Source organism: Muntiacus reevesi, chromosome 5 (assembly GCF_963930625.1).
Source record: "Muntiacus reevesi chromosome 5, mMunRee1.1, whole genome shotgun sequence".
NCBI lineage: Eukaryota > Metazoa > Chordata > Mammalia > Artiodactyla > Cervidae > Muntiacus > Muntiacus reevesi.
The window spans coordinates 11,318,065-11,344,783 of record NC_089253.1 but is presented as its reverse complement, the minus strand read 5'-3'; the positions used below and the strand labels follow the sequence as shown (position 1 = coordinate 11,344,783).

Sequence of the window (26,719 nt, the reverse complement as noted above, 5' to 3'; positions counted from 1 at the left end):
TCCTGAGACATCTGCTAAAAATAATCCACTTAGTCAGTATCTCTCTTTGTGCATTCATTCACTTTATTGATGTATTCCTTCCGCAAGTATTCATTAAGTACCACACTCTGTGCAGAGACTCATTACTTTGGGCCCTAAACTCTGGTAATGTCTTCTCTCATCACTTCTTCTAGACTAAACGTCTTAAGAGAGTAGAGCACAGATTACTGATCTATACATAGTACAGAGGCCCATAAGTATCTCTTAATAAGTATCTCTATTTATTAAGTATCTCTTAATAAGTATCTTAATAAGTATCTCTAAATAAGTATCTTAATAAGTATCTCTAAAACTCACTGCTTCACACAAAAGCTACAGATTATTACTATTTTTTAACCATATGTTTTTCAAATATTTCAGTGACCCCCAAAGAGAGAATTCATACGTCAAAAACATCAAAAAATCTTAAATTCACTGGTTCCTGTGTTTCACCTGTGGTGTTAACCAAAGGAATTAAAACTTAAGATAGATGCATAAAACCAAATTATAAGCTGGACAATGTTGACCTATTAATTAGTATACTCAGGGGATAATATCAATTTTCTAACAACCCATGTTACAACCCCATGTACAAAAATTACACACTTAAAAGTTTTGCTAATGAAGCAGGAATAAAAGCCCAATCATGTATAAAAATTATACACAGGAAATTAGTTTAGGGGACTGAGAATTCTGTTTATATTATGAAGAATTTATATTATCATATGCAGTTTCTTAAGCATTCTGATTATGTGAAATAAATCAAAAGGCTTATATTTTTATAATCATTAACATTTAATATTGAGAAGCAAATATTCTCAATTGATGCTATTCATATATAGTTCTGAATAGCAAAACTTCTTTAATTTTCCTCCAGGATGTTTTTCCATCAGAAGTTTTCTTATGTAGAGCTGTTCAGTTTGATGCTCACATGCCACATTTTAAGAAAATTCCTTTTACATGCCTTGTTTTTGCCAAGAAGATTCCTTTCAACTTTTCTGAGAAATATCAGAGAATATATTCTCTCAAGAGAATTTGGAGTTGGAGTTAGCTTAGGCGTTTGAAAGTAGGAAACCTCTTTTCATCTGCTTATCCCTAGTAACTAGTGCAACATCTGCCTCATGATGGAAACTTAGCAAATGCTTGCTCAGTGAATGAATGAATTTTGCTCTCCTATGACATTCGATTTTAAATATATAGAAAAAAAGCATATCCACTGTTTAATTTTTCTAAGCATTTGCAGTTATTATTTTGTTAATATTAAATAAAGAGCTAAAGACCTAATTTAACATAATATTATCAATTTGATACATTAGCATTAATATAACAATCAGTATATTTCAATATTTTTAAGTCCTGGTGTTTATATAATAATTTCTGATGACATTTCACAGAGGTATCATACTATAACATAATAAAAGCCCAATAATGTATAAAAATTACATTCACTAGATGAATTTAGGGGATTGATAATACTGTTTATATTATGAAAAATTTATATTATCACATGGAGTCTCTTAAGCATTCTATGCGAAATATATCAAAAGGCTTGTAGTTGTATAATCATTAAAATTTAATATTAAGAAGCAAATATTCCCAATTAATATTTTTTAAGTATTAATCCACTCATGGTTATTAACAGGGCAGAAGGAGAAAGGGGTGACAGAGGATGAGATGGTTGGACGGCATCACGGACTCAATGGATATGAGTTTGAGTAAACTCCGGGAGATGGTGAGGGCAGGGAAGCCTGGTGTGCTGCAGTCCACGGGGTCATAAAGAGTTGGACACAACTTAGGGACTTAATGACAATATATCTATAATTCAGAATTTAATTATAGTATTGTGACTATAGTTCATATCACAAGAAAGACACAGATGAGAAGAAAGTTCTATAAAGCAGACTTCTCCTTCTTGGATATTTAATAACAATGAAGTGAAAGTGTTAGTCACTCAGTCAAGTCTGACCCTATGGACTGTAGCCCAACAGGCTCCTCTGTTCATGGAATTCTCCAGGCTAGAATACTGGAGTGGATAGCCATTCCCTATCCACTCCAGGGATAGGGAAATCCTCTAGAATTTCCAGGATTGAATCCAGATCTCCTGCATTACAGGCAGATTCTTTACCATCTGAACTGCCATTATTTAATTTTTACTATATCCATTAAAATTTATAAAATAGTTTCACATATATCATCTCATCTCATCTCATCTCACCACAACTTCAGGAGATGGGTTTCAATATTCTGGTACCATAGCCTGAGAATCTGAGGCTTAACCAGAGATCAGTAGGTGTGTACAAGATCACACACTGTAGCTTTTACCTACCCCACTCTCCAATTTATAGAAATTCACTCTAGACTTTAAAGATAGATGTAGAAACATATGTTTACAACTAATTAAATGACTATTAAAAAACCTTTTCTAATTCTTATTATTAGATCACTAATTTGGTGAAATTGCAAATGAACAAAAATGGTAATAAAATCCTTGGCTAATGCATGGCATAATGAAAATGTTAATGAGTGAAATACTTAGGTATATTTTGTGAAACTCATCAAGTCAGTGTAATGGGAATTCTGGGCATGTCCTGCTGCTGTGAAACCTCCCTCCAGGGCAGCAGGCATACAGCTGGGTCAGGTTCCTGAAAAGGCCAGAATGTTCTGGGATCTGTTACTGTTCAGCCCCCAAATAATATTAAAATAAGCATGATTAGAACTTACAAGGATTAATTAAATGCTAGGATGGTATGGCAACAGAAAGTGTCAAGGCTGTAGTGTAAAAATAGGACAGATGACTCAACAGTGAGTAGGGATTCTGTGGTATTCAGATCAAGAAGTACCATAGACTTGAATGAAATATTACCATCCTGGATAAAAAACTGACGGAGATAGAAAATAGTATGAGAAATGTGCTTTTATGGGTGGATAAATCTAAACAACAGATTTCTAGGAATGTAACCTCTCTGACAATACACAGTCTTGACGTACTCTTTTCCCTATTTGGAACCAGTCTGTTGTTCCATGTCCAATTCTAACTGTTGCTTCCTGACCTGCATACAGGTTTCTCAAGAGACAGGTCAGATGGTCTGGTATTCCCATCTCTTTCAGAATTTTCCACAGTTTATTGTGATCCATACAGTCGAAGGCTTTGGCATAGTCAATAAAGCAGAAATAGATGTTTTTCTGGAACTCTCTTGCATTTTCTATGATCCACCAGATGTTGGCAATTTGATCTCTGGTTCCTCTGCCTTTTCAAAAACCACCTTGAACATCTGGAAGTTCACGGTTCATGTATTGCTGAAGCCTGGCTTGGAGAATTTTGAGCATTACTTCACTAGAGTGTGAGATGAGTGCAATTGTGTGGTAGTTTGAGCATTCTTTGGGATTGCCTTTCTTAGGGATTGGAATGAAAACTGACCTTTTCCAGTCCTGTGGCCACTGCTGAGTTTTTCAAATTTGCTGGCATATTGAGTGCAGCACTTTCACAGCATCATCTTTCAGGTCACCCTGCTTATTTAACTTATATGCAGAGTACATCATGAGAAAGGCTGGGCTGGAAGAAGCACAAGCTGGAATCAAGACTGCCAGGAGAAATATCAATAACCTCAGATATGCAGATGACACCACCCTTATGGCAGAAAGTGAAGAGGAACTAAAAAGACTCTTGATCAAACTGAAAGAGGAGAGTGAAAAAGTTGGCTTAAAGCTCAACATTCAGAAAACTAAGGTCATGGCAGCCGGTCCCATCACTTCATGGGAAATAGATGGGGAAACATTGGAAACGGTGTCAGACTTTATTTTTTGGGGTTCCAAAATGACTGCAGATGGTGATTACAGCCATGAAATTAAAAGACACTTACTCCTTGGAAGGAAAGTTATGACCAACTTAGATAGAATATTAAAAAGCAGAGACATTACTTTGCCAACAAAGGTCCATCTAGTCGAGGCTATGGTTTTTCCAGTGGTCATGTATGGATGTGAGAGTTGGACTATAAAGAAAGCTGAGTGCCGAAGAATTGATGCTTTGAACTGTGGTGCTGGAGAAGACTCTTGAGAGTCCCTTGGACTGCAGGGAGATCCAACCAGTCCATCCTAAAGGAGATCAGTCCTGGGTGTTCATTGGAAGGACTGATGTTTAAACTGAAACTCCAATACTTGGGCCACCTCATGTGAAGAGTTGACTCATTGGAAAAGACCCTGATGCTGGGAAAGATTGAAGGCAGGAGGAGAAGGGGACAACAGAGGATGAGATGGCTGGATGGCATCACTGACTCAATGGACATGGGTTTGAGTAAACTCCGGGAGTTGGTGATGGACAGGGAGGTCTGGTGTGCTGTGTGCTGTGGTTCATGGGGGTGCGAAGAGTCGGACACGACTGAGTGACTGAACTGAACTGAACCTCTCTGAAGATACTTCCCTGTATTTTTCTATAAACTGATATCCACACATTTAAATATCCTGTGTGCAGTGTTCAGCGGGCCATGCTATGCATGGGTTGGCCAGAACCAGGCCACCATAGAGCCTCTTGTTCTTGCCCCAGGCTTTGGTGGCACACTGGTCTACAATTATTGGAAAAAAAAATACAACAATCTTCATTATCATACATGGACATAGAGATCGTATCCTCTTTTCCACTCTATTACCCTCTCTTTGATACACACTCTAACATCAGTCCACGAAGGAGGCCCAGTGAGGGAAGAGTGGCCTCTTCCCACCTTTATTCTACTCAAGTGTCAAGGTCTAGGCCTCCAGGTTCTTGGTAGGAAGACGTGAAGGATGGATGACAGAGAGCTTCCCAGCCACGCGATACCACCTCTCCATCTCCCTCATGCCTGTCCCTACTGTTGCCCAGACATCGCTGGCTTTATTAGAACAGAAAGGTTACAGAGACTTCAATGAAAAATCCCAGAGAGAGCTCTAACCTAGGCTAGAGGAAGTCAACAGGAGTCATTTCCAGGCACCCGAGTGCAGGAACTTAGACAGGAAGAATGGCATTGCTAAGAGGAAGGTTGGAACAGCCAAGAGTCAGGAAACCCCATCCTGGGTTGCCACTATCTCAATGACCAAGCCCGACAGAGCTCCTACATTTTTAAGGGATTATTTGTTCTTTCACTGTCTGCCTCACATTTATGTTGGGAATCCTTGCATAAAATAATACAAGGGAAAGTCGAAATAAAGGATCAATGGCTGTGTATATTGTTTCCTAGGAACAGGTTGGAGGAAATCGTGATAATAGTAACAGCTATGACATATACTCTATATAATGTTCTGGATCCTTTTCTCAGTGCCTTACATATATTACCTGATGCAGTTCACAAACAAACCCTGATAGGTGCTATCATTACCCTCATCACAGGAAGGAGCTAGCTTAGTTGCCACACAAGGTCATACAAGCCACAGAATAGGAATTCAGACTGCAGCAGCCTGGAGGACCCATTGCTCTTGACCACACTCACATCCACAGGTTCTGTTTTACATCACCCCCCGACTCCCACTCCTCAGCTTGCAGACCTTATTCCTCCTATACCAAACTAGAAACAGTTTACTGAACTTGATATGCTTTCTCTGAGTCTTTATAAATTATTTTCCTTTCCTCAAGGATTGCCCTTCCTTAATCCTCATCTCCTTTGGGGAATCTTTTCTATACATGAAGATTTTTTAAAAAATCTTATATAAAGCCCATTTTAAAATAAAGATTTATAAAAGTTTTACCTCTCCTGGACTCAATAATATTAATTACTTCCTTGCTTGATTCCCACTATACTTCTTAAATAGTCATCAAATCATGTTTTATTTGTCTATTTACGTATCTTTACCATTCACAAGCCTGAGCTCTCCTTGAAGACACAGGCTCTGTATTTCACTCCTCTTTGCCGTATAAGTACATTATATAAGGTCTCTCACATAGTAAATGTACTTAATAAATATTTCTATAATAAATGAATGAATTATTAATAATAAATGGATAACTTTTAAGACCATATGGTATGACTTTATGTATTCTCTTATTTTTCGATATAGACACACACATACATATGACAAATACTCACGGCACTGTATGGCACCAATCATGAACACCACTGACAACTGAAAAAGCTAGGTTCAGAGAAATTAGTATCAGTTCCTCCATCTCCTGCTCTGGAGATGTGGAAATGCCAATTCTTTCCCCAGAACCAGGAAGGACTTGTGTCAGGGTTTTCAATCATCCCAAATTGATCTGTCCATTTTTATGCAGCCTATTCTATTTTCTTATTGAAGTATAGTTTATTTGTAATGTTAAGTTTCTTACATACAGCAAAGTGATTCAGTTAAATATTTTTCATTTCCCCTTATAAGTTATTACAAAATGTCAAATATAGTTCCCTATGCTACACATTAGGTCCTTCTTGGTGATCTATTTTATACACAGTAGTGTGCATTGATTAATCCCAAACTCCTAATTTACCCCACCCCTCGCCTTTCTCCAGCATATTTGACTATTGATCATTCCACTAGAATGTGATTCAAGGCAGCTCTCTCTTTCCTTGTTTGTTTGTTTGTTTTTCCCACCAGCTCCGTGTCACTGTGTTTGGACACACACAGCAGTGGCATAACAGAGGTTCACATTCCCTCATACCTTGTCCTTTTGCCCGGTGTAGATTCCTTGGAGGATAAAGTTTCTACATTTCTCATCTTTACGTTTCCCATAGCATTTAAACTTAGCATTTAAATCACATAACATTTAAACACAGCATTTAAACATAGCATTTAAATCACACACTTTTATCTAGAGGAAATGCCCCAATATATATTTATAAAATAAATATGCAAGCTTAAATGCTATCTCTGTATAGTCAGAGATAGCAACTTTATTGCTCACGTTTTTATATTGCAAATTATGTGTTTGTTTTTCTTCTAGTTTTATTGAGATATAACTGACACAGGCGCTCAGCTGGTAAAGAATCTGCCTGCAATGCAGGAGATCCTGACTTGATTCCTGGGTCAGGAAGATACCCTGGAGAAGGGATAGGCCACCCACTCCAGTATTCTTGGGCTTCCCTGCTGGCTCAGATAGTGAAGAATCTGCCTGCTAGGTGGGAGACCTGGGTTTAATCCCTGGGTCGGGAAGATCCCCTGGAGGAGGGCATGGCAACCCCCTCCAGTATTCTTGCCTGGAGAATCCCCATGGACAGAGGAGCCTGGAGGGCTACAGTCCACAGGGTAGCTAAGAGTCGGACACGACTCACAGACTAAGTAGATCAATAACTGACATGCAGCACTGGGTAAGTTTACCGTGTATGGTAAGATGATTCAACTTCAGCACATCATCAAGCAACTATCACAGTGTTTAGTGAGTAGCTATCGTTTCACATAGGTACAAGATTAAAAAGATAGTAAAACCTTTTTTTGTGATGAGAAGTCTTAGGATTTACTTTTTAAAAAACTTTCATATATAACATCCCTAGAATGTTTCCGTCATATAAGCAGAAGTCCATACCTTTTGACTGCATTTATCTAATTCCCCCTACCACCAACCCCTGTCACTGGTAACCACAAACCTTATCTCTTTTTCTATGAGTTTGCTTGCTTTGTTTTTTCCTTTGATTTTGGAGCAATAATTGACCTATAACACCAGGTTAGTTCCTGTTACACGACGTAGTGATTTGGTATTTCTATATGTTTCAAAATGACACCATAATTCTTTACCACATGAACCACCAGGGAAGTCCAAGTCTAGTTACATAAGGTCAATTTATTGCTCAATTTTTATTCAAAATTTTGTTCAACTTCTAGTTCTGTGAAAAATACCGTTGGTAGCTTGATAGGGATTGCATTGAATCTATAGATTGCTTTGGGTAGAATAGCCATTTTGACAATATTGATTCTTCCAATCCATGAGCACGACTTCTAAGCAATCATCTAACTAGGATCCTGATATGTTTTTAAGCTTCTAACAGAAATATTTTTTGTGCTATTAGTTACTAAGAATGGTATTTGTTTTTTACCTATTGGTTTTGATTCATTTAGAACACCAGATTGCAAGTTCTCTAATTTAGCTTCTTAGAGCTGCCTGCTAGCATGCCCTAAGTGTTTGTAAACAATCCACTAGCTTAAACAAGCACTCCCTGAAGTCAGGCATAGTGTATAAGAAAGTTAATTCATGCATAAAGGACTAGCCTTATATCCTTCATTCCAATTCAGAAATGGAAATGTCAGATAAATCCCTAACAATGTGAAGGCTGGTCAAACACAGACTCACAAGTCAAACAAGATTTTAAAACTCAAATAGGTCAGTGTAGAATCAACTAGAAGTACTACTTCCAAGAGCACACATACCATAATATACATAAAGTGATTATCCATACCATGGACCAAAAAAGAAGTAGGTTAAAGAAAGACTTAAATCATACTTAAGTATGATTTAAAAAGTACTTCATACTTTTATGTATCAAACACTCAACTAAGCTAAACCAAACCAAAAAGCACTTCCTGCAAGCTCAATACACATCAGGCGCTCTGATAAATCTTGAGGCAGATATAAAGACAGAATTTCTGCCTCCAGGAGTTACAGATGCATAATCAAATATAATGTGGCATGTGCTGCAACAGAGTTAAGTTTAAACTTCACTGGAACACAGAGGAAGGTGCAGTTAACAGGAGAAGTGGGGGTGGGAGGCTTCACAGAGGAGGTGGCATTTCAGGAGGCTCTGCCCTAAAGAGGAAACAAATTTTGTCAAATGGAGATTAAGAAAAGACACTCCAGGCACAGAAGAAAAAATGCAAAAACATGCAGGTTAGGCAACATCATGGAATGACTGCAAAAATAATTCTGTGTGACCAGAGGGAATGAGGCCTAGGGAGAGAAACATCCAACTGTTATGGATATAAAGGAAGTCAGTCATTGAATGAGATTTGTTAAGGTCATGAATATCATGGAAAACTGCAAAAGGAATTAACATGCCCATGTATGCTCACTACTGAGTCACTGATCTACTCTGTCACTGCACCTATAACAAGTTATAGTAATTTGTCCACAATCATTTTGTTTTCTTTTATTAAACTGTAAGTCTCTTGAGGGCAGAAGCTAAGGCACAGATAGCCACTAAGCACATTATAAGATGCTCAGCATCACTATTTATTAAAAAATGCAAATTAAAACTACAATGAGGTATCAGCTCACACCGGTCAGAATGGTCATCATCAAAAGTCTACAAATAGTAAATGCTAGAAAGGGTGTGGAGAAAAGGGAGCTCATAAACTGTTTGTGGGAATGTAAATTGGTGCAGCAACTACTGAGATCAGTAAGGGGTTCCTTAAGAAATTAAAAATAGAGTTTTCATATGATCCATTAAACCCACTCCTGGGCACATATCTGAAGAAGACTCTAATTCAAAAAATACATGCACTCAAACGTTCTTTGCAACACTATTTACAATAACCAAGACATGGAAGAAACTCAAATGTGCATCAACTGATTAAAGGATAAAGAAGATACTGTACATATATACAATGGAATACTACTCAGCTATAGACAAAAATAAAATAATGCCATTTAAAACAACATGGATGGGCCTAGATATTATCATACTAAGTGAAATAAGAGAAAGATAAATATCATATGATATCACTTAAATGTGGAATCTAAAATATAATACAAAGAAACTTATTTACAAAACAAACAGACTCATGAACACAGAAAGTAAACTTATTGCTAAAGGGACAAGGGGGCAGACAAAAATCAGAATTTGGAATTAGCAGATACACTCTACTACATATAAAATAAACCACAAAGATTTACTGTAAAGAACAGTGAACTATATTTAACATCTGAGAGTAAATAGTAAACTATAATGGGAAAAAACATGAAAAAGTTTCATATATATGCATATGTGTGTGTGTATATATATATATATGTATGTATGTATCTGAGTCATTTTGCTGAACACAAGAAAGTAACACAACATTGTAAATTAATTATACTTCAATAAAAAATTAAAAAAATAACTACAAAAAGTATGTTGAATGAGCAAATTATACCTTCTCATACCACAAAGAAAAAGAAATGCAAGAAGGCAAAGTGGTTGTCTGAGAAGGCCTTATAAATAGTTAAAAAAGAAGAGAAGCAAAAGGCAAAGAAGAGAGGAAGGATATGCCATCTGAATGAGGAGTTTCAGAGAACAGTAAGGAGAGATAAGGAAGCCTTCTTAAGTGAACAATGCAAAGAAATAGAGGAAAACAATAGATGGGAAAGGCTAGAGATCTCTACAAGAAAATGGGAGATACCAACCAAGAGAACATTTCATGCAAAGGTGGGCTCAATAAAGGACAGAAATGGGAAGGACTTAACAGAAGCAGAAGAGATTAAGAAAAAGTGGTAAGAATAAACAAAAGAAGTATACAAAAAAGGCCTTCATGATCCGGATAATCATGACAGTATGGTCACTCACCTAGAGGCAGATATTCTCGAATGTAATGTCGTGTGTGTGTGTGTGTGGGGGGGGTGGGTGGTTGGGTGTGTGTGCGCGCACACGCCCATGCGCGTGCACATGCACACTCTAACTAGCCTCAGTTGTATCTGACTCATACTGACCCCGTGGACTGTAGCCCACCAGGCTCCTCTGTCTGTGGGATTCTCCAGGCAAGAATACTGGAGGGGGTTGCCAGGGGACCTTCCCAAGTCAGGGATCAAACCTGCATCTTTTGCAGCTCCTGCATTGCAGGCATATTCTTTATCTCTGAGCTATTAGGGAAGCTCTGGGAAGTCAAGTGGCCCTTAGGAAACACTACTATGAACAAAGCTAGTGGAGGTGATGGACTTCTAGCTGAACTATTTCAAATACTAAAAGACGATGCTGTTAAAGTGCTGCATTCAGTATGTCAGCAAATCTGGAAAACTCAGCAGTGGCCACAGGATTGGAAAAGGTCAGGTTTCACTCCAATCTCAAATAAAGACAATGCCAAAGAATGTACAAACTACCACACAGTTGTACTCATTTCACTCGCTAGCAAGGTAATGTTCAAAATTCTTCAAATTGGGCTTTTCCCATACGTGAACCAAAAACTTTCAGATGTACAAGCTGAGTTTAGAAAAGGCAGAGGAACCACAGATCAAATTGCCATCATCCAATGGATCATAGAAAAAAGCAAGAGAATTCCAGAAAAAAAATCTACTTCTGCTTCACTGACTACGTTAAAGCCTTTGACAGTGTGGGATCACAACAAACTGTGGAAAATTCTTACAGAGATAGGAATACCAAACCACCTTACCTGCCTCCTGAGAAACCTCAATATAGGTCAATAAGCAAGAGTTAGAACTAGATATGGGACAATGGACTGGTTTAAAATTGGGAACGGGGTACATTGTGATCCACACAGTCAAAGACTTTGGCATAGTCAATAAGGCAGAAGTAGATGATTTTCTGGAACTCTCTCACTTTTTCGATGATTCAATGGATGTTGGCAATTTGATCTCTGGTTTCTCTGCCTTTTCTAAATCTAGCTTAAACATCTGGAAGTTCGTGGTTCATGTCCTATTCAAGCCTGGCTTGGAGAATTTTGAGCATTACTTTGCTAGCGTGTGAGATGAGTGCAATTGTGCAGTAGTTTGAGCATTGTTTAGCATTGCCTTTCTTTGGGATTGAAATGAAAACTGACCTTTTCCAGCCCTGTGGCCACTGCTGAGTTTTCCAAATTTGCTGGCATATTGAGTGCAACACTTTCACAACATCATCTTACAGGATTTGAATAGCTCAACTGGAATTCTATCACCTCCACTAGCTTTTTCATAGTGATGCTTCCTAAGGCCCGCTTGACTTCACATTCCAGGATTTCCAGCTCTAGGTGAGTGATCAAACCATCGTGATTATCTGGGTCATGAAGATCTTTTTTGTTACAGTTCTGTGTATTCAGTTGGTAAAGAACCTGCCTGCAATGCTGGAGATGTGGGTTCAATTCCTGGGTCGGGAAGGTCCCCTGGAGAAGGAAATGACAACCCACTCCAGTATTCTTGCCTGGAAAATACCATGGGCAGAGGAGCCTGGCGGGCTACAGTCCACAGGAGTGGGACACAACTTAGTGCTGTCTTTCTTTGTTTTCTGTGTATTCTTGCCACCTCTTCTTAACATCTTCTGCTTCTGTTAGGTCCAAATCATTTCTGTCCTTTATTGCTCTCATATCTGCATGAAATGTTCCCTTGGTATCTCTAATTTTCTTGAAGAGATCTCTAGTCTTTCCCATTCTACTGTTTTTCTCTATTTCTTTGCATTGATCACTGAGGAAGACTTTCTTATCTCTCCTTGCTATTCTTCGGAACTCCGTATTAAAATGGGTATATCTTTCCTTTTCACCTTTGCCTTTAGCTTCTCTTCTTTTCACAGCTATTTGTAAGGCCTCCTTAGACAACCATTCTGCTTTTTGGCATTTCTTTTTCTTGGGGATGGTCTTGATCCCTGCCTCCTGTACAGTGTCACGAACCTCTGTCCATAGTTCTTCATGCACTATGTCTATCAGATCTAGTCCCTTAAATCTATTTCTCACTTCCACTGTATAATTGTAAGGGATTTGATTTAGGTCATACCTGAATGGTCTAGTGGTTTTCCCTACTTTCTTCTATTTAAGTCTGAATTTGGCAATACAGAGTTCATGATGTGAGCCACAGTCAGCTTCCAGTCTTGTTTTTTGCTGACTGTATAGAGTCTCTCCATCTTTGTCTGCAAAGAATATAGTCAATCTGATTTCGGTATTGACCATCTGGCGATGTCCATGTGTAGAGTCTTCTCTTGTGTTGTTGGAAGAGGGTGTTTGCTGACCAGTGCATTCTCTTGGCAAAACTCTATCAGCCTTTGCCCTGCTTCATTCTGTATTCCAAGGTCAAATTTGCCTGTTACTCCAGGTATTTCTTGACTTCCTACTTTTACATTCCAGTCCCCTTTAATGAAAAGGACATCTCTTTTTGGGAGAGTACATCATGGGAAATGCCAGGCTGGATGAATCACAAGCTGGGATCAAGTTTGCCAGAAGTAGCAACAACCTCAGATATGCAGATGCTACTACTCTAATGGCAGAAAGCAAAAAGGAACTAAAGAGTCTCTTGATGAGGGTGACAGAGGAGAGAGAAAAAGCTGAATTAAAACTCAGCATCCAAAGAATGAAGATCATGGCATCTGGTCCCATCACTTCATGGCAAACAGATGGGGAAAATTTGGAAGCAGAGACATATTTTCTTTCTTTGGGCTCCAAAATCACTGCTAATGGTGACTGCAGCCACAAAACTAAAAGACTCTTGCTCCTTGGAAGTAAAGCTATGACAAACCTAGACAGCATATTAAAAAACTGAGATAGCACTTTGCCAACAGAGGTCCATATAATCAAAGCTATGGTTTTTCCAGTAGTCATATATGGATGTGAGAGTTGGACCATAAAAAAGACTGAGAGCCAAAGAATTGATGCTTTCAAACTGTGGTGTTCAAGACCCTTGAGAGTCCCTTGGACAGCAAAGAGATCAAACCAGCCAATAGTAGAGGAAATCAACCCTGAACATTCATTGGAAGGACTGATGCTGAAGCTGAAGCGCTAATACTTTGGCCACCTGATACGAAGAACTAACTCACAGAAAAGATTTTGACTATTTAGGAACATTTTCCAGAATTCTTCTACTGCCTTTTAATCAGATCCAATCATGCCTCTTTTAATTGCATTGATCATAAACTTATTATGGTTCAAAGTGATTTAGAGACTAATTGTTTTTGGCACATGAGCCCTTGACACATTTATATTAAACCTCATTGGCACTTACTCAATTGATGCTTCTTGGCAACTGTTCTGTTAGTTATTATCAACTGGCAATCAGATTTTAATCAAAGTTTTAATCTTAACAGTGGTCCATGCCAGTCCATTTAGGGGAAAAGAAGTCCAAGTGGTTCTTTGAATTTTGGCTAAGTGATCATCAACGTTGACACCCATGTGATTCTAATTCAATGCTACACAGACTGATCCAATATGACATATGACAGAAAAAGGGGGTTGTTTGAAGAATAAGGTATTAAAACATTTATCATTTAAAAATACAATTTTGTGAGACCAAAATTATAATTTAGAAACACAAGTAAGATAATAGCCGTCTTTTAGAATCTGGCAAAAAAAGGTGTGTAAATCCTACTAGGGTTTCTGCCCATTTGTACACTTGCTATTCATAATGGCTGGTTGGTGTCGAACACTGGTCAAGCATGTGGACTCTCCAGTAACATTCCCTGAGTTCAAGCTCAGTTCCAACAGTTACAAGTTGTGAGTCTTGGGTACACTTTAAAACTCTCAGCCTTAGTTTCCTCGTGTGTTAAATGAGGATCAGAGTCACATTTCCAAGACAATGTTGTTGCAAAGATCAGATGAATTACTTAAAAAAAAGAACCATTTGCCACAGTTCCAGGTTTCTCACATACCCTCTAAAGAAGTTGGAGACTGTAATTATACCATCGTATGCACTCAAGTAACTATGAGACAAAATGATAAAGTGCTATAAGAAAGGTAGAGATAAAACTCTCTAGCTACACTGTCTTTCAAATTACTTTTTAATGGAAAAGTTATAAACCAGAGAAGGAAGAAAATGATGCTGGCAGGTATCCCTGTAATAAAAAAGAGCAAACACAGAGAAAGAAAATCAATGGAGGATTTAAAATGTTCTTTCTGCTGTGACATTTAACCTCCCGCTTCCAAATTTTTCCAATATAATAGTAAAACCACTTTTAATGAAGAGCTGATACCACATTGCTGTTAATCCATGTGACCCATGTGTTTCACAAAACAGGGGTTAATGGTGTCAGTATTTCTGACAAATACTTCAATTAAATCTCAACAAGCAACCAGTTGTCCAGAGTGGGTGGAGCACTACAATATAAAATGTAAGAGATGGAAAGTGCATAGTCTCTGAGGGAGCTCTTAAGTGGCTGGGAGCATTTCCAATGTTACTTTGCTGGAGCTATAAGAAGATACAAAGTATATGGCCCAGAAATCAATAGCTAACAAACACCTGGCACTTTAGAGGAAGGGTCAGGAAGCCTAGACTGAGTTACTGGGCACACATGCAGGGTGGAACTGGTGGCTCCACAGTAAAAAACCTACCTGCTGATGCAAGAGACGCAGGTTAAATCCCTGGGTCGGAAAGATCCCCTGGAGAAGGACATGACAACCCACTCCCAGGCAAGATGCCTGGGAAATCCTTGAGGAGCCTGGTGGGCTACAGATCATGGCGTTGCAAAGAGTCACAACTTAAATCCTAGATGACACAACTAGATGACAGCAACAAAAGTAGTACAGAATAATGGCTTACAGCCTGAATTCTCCAAATGTGAAATGCATTTGGGTTATCTGAGGGTTGTATTAAAAAAATGCAGATTCAAGCTCAGCAGTTCCAGGGTGGGCCTGAGTCTGCATTTTCACAGCAGCGCCAATAAGCTGCTGCTGCTGGTCTGAGGTTTCCCCTTTTGAGCAGCCAGGGTGCAGAGCACAGAGCCTGCTTGGGTTTGGGTTGTGGCTCCTTCTCTTACCAGCTACCTGAGCTTGACCAAATCAGTTAACCTATCTTTGAGTCTTTTTTTTTTTAATCTGTAAGAGGAGGATAAGATCAGTATCTAACTAAAATGGCTGATGTGAGGGCTAAATTAATTAATGAAGGTAAAGCATTTAAAACAGCACCCAGTACTGAGCAAGCACTCAACAAATGTAATTTATGAATAAGTAAGGATTTCTCATTATAAACATTTAGCCAGTCAACAGAGATGAACATCCCACAAATTTTAATTGAGTTTAATTCACCACAATAATTTATTTTAAGCCATTAATGTCAGCAATCACATTAATCTCCATATCCGAAGCTTGGCATGTTATAATTTTTCAAGTCAATGAACTCAAAAAAGCAGCTAATTAACAATTCTCTTGGTGGTAACCATACTCAGAGGCATGAACTTGTCATGATATAACATAAACTTCTTAATCTATTTTTTTCATGAAGAATGCAACACAAATAAGAACTGAAATTTTTACAAATAACTGAAATGTGTCATGCTAGTAGCCCCACAGCATTATAAACAGATTGTTTTTTTCCCCTTTGTATTAATCTCTTTTTACAACTAGAATTATTCTATTTGTTTATGGCCTATCTCCCTCATCATGAATTTAAGCTCCTTGAGAGACAATCCTTATCCTACACATGGCTATATCTCAGCATAAAGCTTGCTGCTTGATATTAGACATACTACTAATAAACAAATGTTTGCAAAAATATGGAAATAAATTGCTAAATATATACCTTCATTGCACATTTCACTCACTTATCAAGAATACATTGAGTGTGATTTTTTTTTTTTTTTTCTGATCATTGTTCTAGGTGCTAATATTAAGTTGCTTCAGTTGTGTCTGACTCTTTGTGATCCTATGGACTATGGCTTCCCAGGCTCCTCTGTCCATGGGGATTATCCAGGCAAGAATACTGGGGTGGTTTGCCATTTCCCCCACCAATCTAGGTGCTAAGGATTTAGAAACAAATAAGTCATAGTCTGTACGTTGAAGGAGTTTGTGGTCTAGTTGGGAGCAGAGTATGTGAACAAATAACTGAAAATATGATCAACCCCAGATGGGTAGGGGATAAACAAGGAGAATGTTCATAGACTAGAGATATGAGTGGGATAGAAAACTTCAAAGGAAGAACTCATGCAACTTTACAAAAGTGTGAAATAGACAAACAGAAACCTTAGACAGAAGGTGTGTTTTTGTTAAGTCCCTAAGTTGTGTCTAATTCTTGTGACCCCTTGGACTATAGCCTGCCAGGCTCCTCTGTTCATTGGATTTCCCAAGCAAGAATACTGGAGTGGGTTGCCATGTCCTTCTCCAGGGCATCTTCCCGGCCCAGGGATTGAACCTACATCTTCTGTTTGGCAGGTGGAACCTTTACCACTGAGCCACTAGGGAATCCAGATAGAATGGATACTAAGGAGCATGAACCATCCTAGAAGGTAATAGTAGAGACAAAGGCAAGGTCCATATCACAGGCAACAACAAGATGTCTTCTATTCTATAACAAGTACGAGCTATGATGGAAGGATAACTTAAAAGATAAACACTAAAAGAAAAAAAGTCTCCTCATAAGGAACACTAATATACAGAATGCTATTAATAAACAGAGCATGCTGCTTGTGAATATCTATTCGCTTCTCCTTATAAACTGTCACCACAATAAAAAAATTAAATATCCTAGCTTCTTTCAGCTAGGTATAGTCCATGACTATTTTTAGTCAATGAATGTGAGTTGACTCTTGTGTGTAACTTCTGGAAGTGTCCTTAAAAATAGGGAGAACATTCTTCTTAATGTTCCTTGCTGCTGCCTGAAATATGATGTAATGGTTGGAACTATAGCAGCCGTTTGAGCCATGAGGTGATCAAGAAACAGGGATTCTTGTGCTAAAATTCTAGAAAAGGTTAAGATAGAATGACTCCAGGTACCTGAAACCCATGTTAATTATGAGTTGTTTAGCTTCCAATTTCATTTATGTGAGAGGTTCTCTTCTCTGCTCTTATTTTGGGATTTGTATGCCACTTATTCTAATTCTCAGCATAACACATACAGAAATATGAAAGGGTTTCATTAAAGATGTAAAGTGGTTACTGAAGGAAAGGAAGGAGATTACTAGGAGAAAGGGCATCAAAGAAGGACCAACATGTGCATGAAAATCATCAAGAATACAGTGCGTCCAAGAAACCAAGAGAACTTCTGTGTAGTGGGAACACAGATTATATTGTGGGAAAGAAGGTAGGAAGAACTGGGAAGGGAAGACAGGCACTAGTAAAAAGCCTTAAATATCATACTAAAATGTTTAGATTTTATGAGGCAATTAAGGGCCATGAAAGGTTTTTGGGTAGTTAAATGATGGGACCGTAACTGGTTTTTATAAGAACTCAGAGAGCTACATGGACTTGGAAGGAAAAGCAAGAAACAGCCAAGTTCGGAGTCAACTGCAGGAATCTGAAAGAGTAAAGATGCCCAGACTAAAAAAGAATATGCAACAGAAACAAAACTATTAAGCAAACATACTATGCAAGAATTAGTAACCACATAAGGGCAGAATTATGAAGCAAAAGGAAGTTAGGATGACCTCTGGAAATGTAAAATAGCTTGGTCAGTTTAGTAAAAGGTGATGTTATTGCCTAAGACAGGGAATGAAGGAGCAAGCAAGAGAAATAAAAAATGAAAATGAAAGTCAGACTTCGGGGACTAGGTAGAGCAAGAAAAAAGAAAAAAAAAACAGGAATACTGAAAATATAACTGTGTGTTTTTCTGTATTTCGATTGCAATTTAAATGGCATTTCCTCCAGGAAGTCTTCTCTAAATTCTCTTTCTAAAGAAGCCACTACCCTCTCCAATCCCACTCTTACATCACTTCAGTTTATTTTCTTCACAGCACTATTATAACTTCCTCTTTGTTTATTGTATACTTCGACTAGACTATAAGTTCCAAGACACTGAAAATTTGTTTGATCCTAATGATGGAATTCAAATGTCCCTGACATATAGGAGGCACTCAAAAATTTTTGTTATATGACCATATCACAGCACCTAAATGCAGTGTGGAATGCTGAGATCATAAACAAAAATTAAAATATGAAGGGACTAAAGCCATCACATAGATAAGCTCCCTCATCTGACAGATGACAAGGAGCTCCAGCAGTGCCTATAAAAACTTGCCCCAAATGACACAACCAATTAGGAGGGAAAAGGCAGAAGACCTGAGTTCAAGTCCAATTGCCTTTAACTAATGACACGAGTCATGAGAACTGCATGACTTCAAAGCATCTGTTTCATGAGGTTTAAAAAATATTGCTTCCTTCACATATGTTTTGAGAATTAAATAAAATACAATACATACAAGCTTGTTCAGGATTCTCACCCAATCTGTCCCAAATCATTCATTCTCAATTCTTACTTATTATTTGTTATACACAGTGACATCATTAGTACTACTTCTAGGGTCTCTTTCAAGCTTGTTTTAACTTTCCAACACATATTTCATACATTTTCAAATTTCCTGTTTACCACACTGTGGAACAATTTTCCTCTCTTTGTAGCTCTTTGACCTTTTATTAATGAGGTGTAAAACTACGCTCTGTTTGACCTTCACTGCTTTTGTCTCTTTCTCAGTCTCTTAAGTGAGTAACTCAGCAAATTAAATTTTATTACAACTACTGAGAGGCAGGGAGCATAACACAATTTTCTTACTGCACACTGTGTGACCTTGGACAAGTTAAAAACCTCTTTGGCCTAAGATTCCTCACCTGTAAAGTAGAGATGACAATACATTTGACAAGGTTATTATGAGAATGCATAAATTAACATATAAAAAATTAAACTGTCCCCAGTATATGGTTCAAAAAGTATTAGTGTTTATTTTTCTTCCTATTTATTACACCATCTATGAAATTGCTCAGATAATTCTCTTACCAGTGCTGTGAAATTATTTCCAATTTTCCCCATTTTACAAGATACAATACCTAGGCTCTGAGAGTTTAAGTAACTTCCTCAAATTCACAAAGCTAGTGAAGAGGCAGTGTTAATAATCAAATTCAAGAGCCAATTCTGTTGAAAGACAAATCTATGCTCTTGGCCATGTCAACATAAGGCTCCATTTTAAAGGAGCCAGATCACTTCCCCATCAAAGCAGACATTTATTAAACTGAGTTGCCATCAAATACACTTGAATTAAACTTTTGACCAATATATTTCTTAAAGTAAGAGCAACAGGCATTAAGATAAACGGGGAAAGCTTGGTGAGATGCATTGTCAGTGAGATGGGAAGCTTCTGGAGGTCTTGGGAAAAGCTTAGATATTTGACTGTTTCTAATTACATTAACCCTCGAGAAGGAAATGGCAACCCACTCCAGTATTCTTGCCTGGAAAGTTCCATGGACAGAGGAGCCTGGTGGGGTCCATGGGGTCGCAAAGAGTCGGACACGACTGAGCGACTTCACTTCAGTTAATTACGTTAAGCCCCAGATTACTACAATGACCTGCCTAAAGGTCAACCCCAGACCAGCAGTAATCTGGTCTACAAATTTCTTTTCTCAGTTTTGCCTGGGGCCCTTAGGCCAAAATCCTTAACTACAGGCTATGTCTCTCTTTTTCATTAACTGAATTACAACTCATAAATGGTGACATGTGTCAGAAGAACAACTCTTGAAGGGGCATTTCCTTAACATGGTTGTGTCTGAACCGAGGGGCCTGTACCTTGCAAGGTCAGCTTTGTAAGCTGTGGCTGTGTCTTTTTACCAAGTTAACGGGGGGGCAAGCGCACTTTATTACCTATAATGAGCTCACTCAACTCACAATTTCTATTGGAAAGCCTTACCAGAATCAGAATGGTTAGACAGACCAGGTGTTTTAAACTTCTTGATTATTTATGACACAGGCCACCCTGTGGTTGCTGCTTTTTTCTCTTCAAAATAATAAGTAGTGTTTAGTACTGGCATCTAATTTTATCAACATAGGTCAGGGCTCTCCATTTTTTTGTATCTTCTTTTAATTTTTATTTTATATCAGGGTACAAGGTCATGTTAGTTTCAGGTGTGTAACAAAGTGGTTCAGTTACACATATATATATTTTTCAGATTCTTTTCCCATTTAGATTATTACAGGATATTGAGTTCAGTTCCCTGTGCTATACAGTAGATCCTTCTTGATTATTTTATATATAGTAGTGTGTATAGGTTAATCCTAAACTCCTAATGTATCCATCCCCCAATATTTCCCCTGTTATAACCATAAGTTTGTTTTCAAGCTCTGTGAATTTGTTTCTGTTTTGTAAATCAATTCATTTGTATCATCTTGATAGAGTTCACATATAAACGCTACTATACGATATTTGTCTTTCTCTGGTTTACTTCACTTAGTATAGTAAACACTTAGTATGATAATCTCTGGGTCAAATCATGTTGCTGCAAATGGCACCATTTTATTCTATAATGTGACTGAGTTATATTCTATTATATATTCTAATATACATGCATAATCCATTAAATATATATACATATATCAGTTCAGTTCAGTTGCTCATTTGTGTCTGACTCTTTGCGACCCCAAGGACTGCAGCACACCAGGCCTCCCTGTCCATTACCAACTCCCAGAGCTTACCCAAACTCATGTCCATTGAGTCGGTGATACCATCCAACTATCGCATCCTATGTTGTCCCGTTTTCTCCCTCCTTCAATATTTCCCAGCATAAGGGGCTTTTCCAATGAGTCAACTCTTTGCATGAGGTGACCAAACTATTGGAGTTTCAGCTTCAGCATCAGTCCTTCCAATGAACACTCAGGACTGATCTCCTTTAGGATGGACTGGCTGGATCTCCTTGCAGTCCAAGGGACTCTCAAGAATCTTCTCCAACACCACAGTTCAAAAGCATCAATTCTTTGGTGCTCAGCTTTTTTATAGTCCAACTACCACATCCATATATGACTACTGGAAAAACCATAGCCTTGACTAGACAGACCTTTGTTGGCAAAGTAATGTCTGTTTTTTAATATGCTGTCTAGGTTGGTCATAACTTGCATTCCAAGGAGTTAGCATCTTTTAATTTCATGGCTGCAGTCACCATCTGCAGTGATTCTGGAGCCCCCCAAAATAAAGTCAGCCACTGTTTCCCCATCTATTTGCCATGAAGTGAACTGGACCAGATGCCATGATCTTAGTTTTCTGAATGTTGAGCTTTAAGCCAACTTTTTCACTCTCCCCTTTCACCTTCATCAAGAGGTTCTTTAGTTCTTCACTTTCTGCCATAAGGGTGGTGTCGTCTGCATATCTGAGGTTATTGATATTTCTCCTGGCAATCTTGATTCCAGCTTGTGCTCCTTCCAGCTCAGCATTTCTCATGATGTACTCTGCATACAATTTAAATAAGCAGGGTGACAATATACAGCCTTGATGCACTCCTTTTCCTATTTGGAACCATTCTGTTGTTCCATGTCCAGTTTTAACTGTGGCTTCCTGACCTGCATACAGATTTCTCAAGAGGCAGGTCAGGGGGCCTGGTATTCCCATCTCTTTCAGAATTTTCCACAGTTTATTGTGATCCACACAGTCAAAGGCTTGGCATAGTCAATAAATATATTTATGGGTAAATTTATATGTATATATATATATATATATATATATATATATATATATATATAAATAACATATATATAATGGATAAGATCTTTATCCATTCAACTGCTGGTGGATTTACTGTGCTTTCATGTCTTGGCTATTGTAAATAGTGTTGCAGTGAACACTGGGGAGCATGTATCTTCCTGAATCATGGTTTCTCCAGATATATGCCCATGAGTGGGAAGACTGGATCATAAGGTAGCTCTATTTTTAGTTTTGTAAGGAATCTCCATACATTTCTCCATAGTGATCGTGCTAATTTACATTCCCACCAACAGTGTAAGAGAGATCCCCTTTCTCCTCATGCTCTCCAGCATTTATTATTTATAGGCTTTTTGATGAAAGCCGTTCTGAGTGGTGTGGGGTGACACCTCATCATAGTTTTAGTTTACATTTCTTCATTAGTGATGTTGAGTATTTTTTCAGGAGCCTTTTAGCCATCTATATGTCTCCTTTGGAGAAAAGTCTATTTAGATCTTCTGCTCATTTTTTGATTAGGTTGTTTGTTTTTCTGATACTGAGTTGCATGAGCAGTTTGTATATTTTGGAGATTAATGCCTTTTTTGTTGCTTCATTGTCTCCTGTGCCATGCAAAAGCTTTTAAGTTTAATTAGACCCCATTTGTTTACATTCTTTAGGATACAGGTTGAAAAAGATCTTGCTGTGATTGATATCAGAGTGTTCTGCCTATGTTTTCCTTTAAGAGTTTCATAGTATCCAATAGTACATGTAGGTCTTTAGTCTATTTTGAGTTTGTTTTGTCTATGGTGTTAGAGAATGTTCTAATTTCATTCTTTTACATGTAGCTTTCCAGTATTCCCAGCACCACTTACTGAAGAAACCACCTCCCTTGTACACTCCTGCCATCTTTGTCATAGATTAATTGACCATACGTGTGTGGGTTTACATCTGTTCCATTGACCTATATTTTATCGCTTCTCGGCCTTTTGGCTAAGATCAAGTGTAGGATCCATTGACCTATATTTCCATTTTTGTGCAAGTACCATACTTTTTTGATTACTGTAGCTTTGAAGGATAGCCTGAAGTCAGGGAGCTTGATTCCTCCAGCACTGCTTTTCTTCCTCAGGACTGTTATGACTTTTCAGGGTGTTTTGTATTTCTATAGAAATTCAAAAAATTTTTTGTTCTAGTAAAATGCCATTGGTAATTTAATAGAGACTGCATTTAATCTGTCAATTGCCTTGGGTGGTATAGTTATTTTGACAATATTGATTCTTCCAATCCAAGAACATGATGTATCTTTCCATCTGTTTGTGTCATCTTTGATTTCTTTCATTGTGTCTTACAGTTTTCACAGTAGAGGTCTTTTGCCTCCTTTGCTGATGATGTTGTTTAGTTGCTAAGTTGTGTCTGATTCTTTGGTGACCCCACGGGCTGTAGCCCACTGGGCTCCTCTGTCCATGGGATCTCCCAGGCAAGAATACTGGACAGGGTTGCCATTTTCTTCTTCAGGAGATCTTCCCAATCCAGGGATCGAACCTGTATCTTCAACATTGGCAGGCAGTTTCTTTACCACTGAGTCACCAGTGAAGCCCACATTTGCCTCCTTAGGTAGGTTTATTTCTAGTTATTGTTTTTGATGTGTTTATAAATAAGATTATTTACTTAATTTTTGTTTCTGATCATTCATTGTTAGTGTATATGAATGCAAGACATTTCTATGTATTAATTTTGTATCCTGTAACTTGCCTGAATTCATTGACGAACTCTAGTATTTGTCTGGTAGCATCTTTAGGACTTTCTAGGTATAGTATCATGTCATCTGCAAACAGTGACAGTTTCACTTCTTCCTTTCCAATTTGGATTCCTTTTTGTTTTTTTTCCTCTGACTGTCACAGCTAGGATTTCCAAAACTATGTTAAAAAAAAATTGTGAGAGTGGAAGGCCTTTTCTTGTTCTTGACCTCAGAGAAAATGATTTTAGCTTTTCACTGTTGAGTATGATGTTTGCTGAGGATGTGCCATATATGGCCTGTGTTATGTTGAGGTAGGTTACCTCTATGCCCACTTTCTGGAGAGTTTTTTTTTTTTTTTTTTTTTTTACTATAAATGAGTGTTGAATTTTGTCAAAAGCTTTCTTTGTATCTACTGAGATGGTTATATAGCTTTTATTATTCAGTTTGTTGATGTGGTGTATCACTAATTTGTGGATGTTGAAATATTCTTGCATCCCTGGGATAATCCCACTTGATCATGTTGTATGATGTTCCTAATGTGTTGTTAGATTTGATTTGTTAGTATTTGTTGAAGATTTTTGTGCCTATGTTCATCCATAGTACTGGGTTCTATTTTTCTTGTTTTTGTGGTATCTTTGTCTGGTTTTGCTATCAGGGTAATGGTGACCTCATAGAATGGGTCTAGTAGTTTTACTTCCTCTGTAATTTTTTTGAAATAGTTTCATAAGGATAGGTGTTAACTCTGTGTTAAATGTTTGATACGTTCCCCTGGGAAGCCATTTAGTTCTGGACTTTTGTTTTTGGAATTTTTTAATCACAGTTTCAACATCAGTACTTGTGAGTGGTTTGTTCATATTTTCTATTTAATCCTGTTTCAGTCTTAGAAGACTGCACCTTTCTAAGTATTTGTCCGTTTTTATTATGTTTTCCATTTTATTGGCATATAGTTGCTTGTTGTAGTTTCTTATGATGCTTTGCATTTCTGTCGTGTTCACTGTAACCGCTCCTTTTTCATTTTCAATTTCATTGATTTGGGGTCATTCCCTATTTTCCTCGAAGATTCTGGTTTTGTCAATTTCATTTATCTTTTCATAGAACCAGCTTTTAGTTTCACTGATTTTTTCCCTATTGTTTCTGTCTCTATTTCATTTATTTATGCTCTGATCTTTATGATTTCTATCCTTCTACTAACTTTGAGTTTCATTTGTTCTTCTTTCTCTAGTTGTTTTAAGTGTAAGATTAGGTTGTTTGAGATTTTTCTTGTTTCCTGAGGTAACACTGTATTGCTATATTGAAATATCCTTGCTATATATATATTGAAATATCCCTTCTACCCCACCATCTTGTTATAAGTCTTCCCCTTTGAATTGCTTTTTCTGTGTCCCATAGGTTTTGGATCATGTTTTCACAATGATCAGATATTTTATGTCCTCTCATTTTTTCAGTGATTTGTTTGTTGCTTAGTACCATACTGTTTAGCTTCCGTGGATTTATATTTTGTACATATTTTCTTCTTTTAGTTGATTTCTAATATCACTGCAATGTGGTCAGAAAAAATGCTTGATATGATCTCAATTTGCTTAACTCTACTGAGGTTTACTTTGTGGCCCAACATGTGACTTATCCTGGAGACTGCTCCAAGTGCACTTGGAAAGAATGCATATTCTTCTGCTTTTGGCATGTCCGATAAATGTCAATTAAGTCCATCAGGTCGAGTGCATCATTTAATGCCTATGTTTCCTTACTGCTTTTCTGTCTGAATAATCTGTTGATGAGAATGGAATGTTAAGGTATCTCACTATTATTATGTTACTGTTGACTTCTCTTTTTATGATTGTTAGCATTGTCTTATATAATGAGGTGCTCCTATATTGGGTGCATATATAATTACAATGATTATATCTTCCTGTTGGATTGATCCCTTGGATCTTTATGTAGTCTCCTTCTTTGTCTCTTGTAACAGTCTTTATTTTAAATCGTATTTTGTCTGATATAAGTATTGTTACTCTAGTTTTCTTCTGATTCCCAATTTGCATGGAATATCTTTTTCCATTCCTCACTTTCAGTCTGTATGTGTCCCTAGGTCTGAACTGGATATTTATACAGGCCTTTTCTTTTTTCTGTTTCACAGCAGTGACTTCCACCAATCTATCTTCCAGCTCAGTTTTTAGTTCCCCTGCTTCACTTATTCTGCTATTGATTCCTTCTAGTGTATATTTCATTTTATTAATTGTATTGTTCATTTCTGTTTGCTCATTAAATCTTCTCTTTGTTAAACATTTCTTATATCTTCTTAGTCTGTGCTTCCATTCTTTTTCTGAGATTTGGCTCATCTTTACTGCCATTATTGTGAATTCTCTTTCAAGAAGTCTGCCTAACTCCACCTCACTTAGCTGTTCTTCTGGGGTTTTATCTTGTTCCTTAGTCTGAAACATATTTCTCTGCCATCTCAGTTTTGTCTAAATTTCTGTGTTTGTCGTTTTCACTTCTCAGGCTCCAGGTTTGTAGTTCCTTTTGCTTCTGCTGTTTACCTCCTGGTGGTAGAGGATGGTTCAGGAACTTCTGCAGGCTTCTTGGTAGTAGGGACTAGCACTAGCCCACTGGTGGGTGGGGTTGGATTTTTTCCCTCTGTTGGGAATGGTCATGTAAACAGGTATGTTTAGAGGTGGCTGTGCAATCAGGATGACTTTAAGCAGCCTATCTGATGATGGACTGCAGCACACCAGGTCTCTCTGTCCCTCACCATCTCTTGCAGTTTGCCCAGGTTCATGTCCACTTACTAAGTGATGTCATCTGACCATCTCATTCTCTGTTGCCTCCTCCTCTTGCTGCCCTCGAT

General features: G+C 37.8%; 1 protein-coding gene and 1 pseudogene across 5 annotated transcripts in view; one reads left to right on the top strand and one right to left on the bottom strand.

Annotated features, from left to right (window-relative positions):
- DLG2 (discs large MAGUK scaffold protein 2) overlaps window positions 1-26,719 on the bottom strand; it is a 2,219,272-nt gene that overhangs the window by 820,282 nt on the left and 1,372,271 nt on the right. The gene's annotated exons all lie outside the window — the stretch shown is intronic.
- LOC136170182 (U2 spliceosomal RNA) lies at window positions 23,116-23,198 on the top strand (annotated as a pseudogene).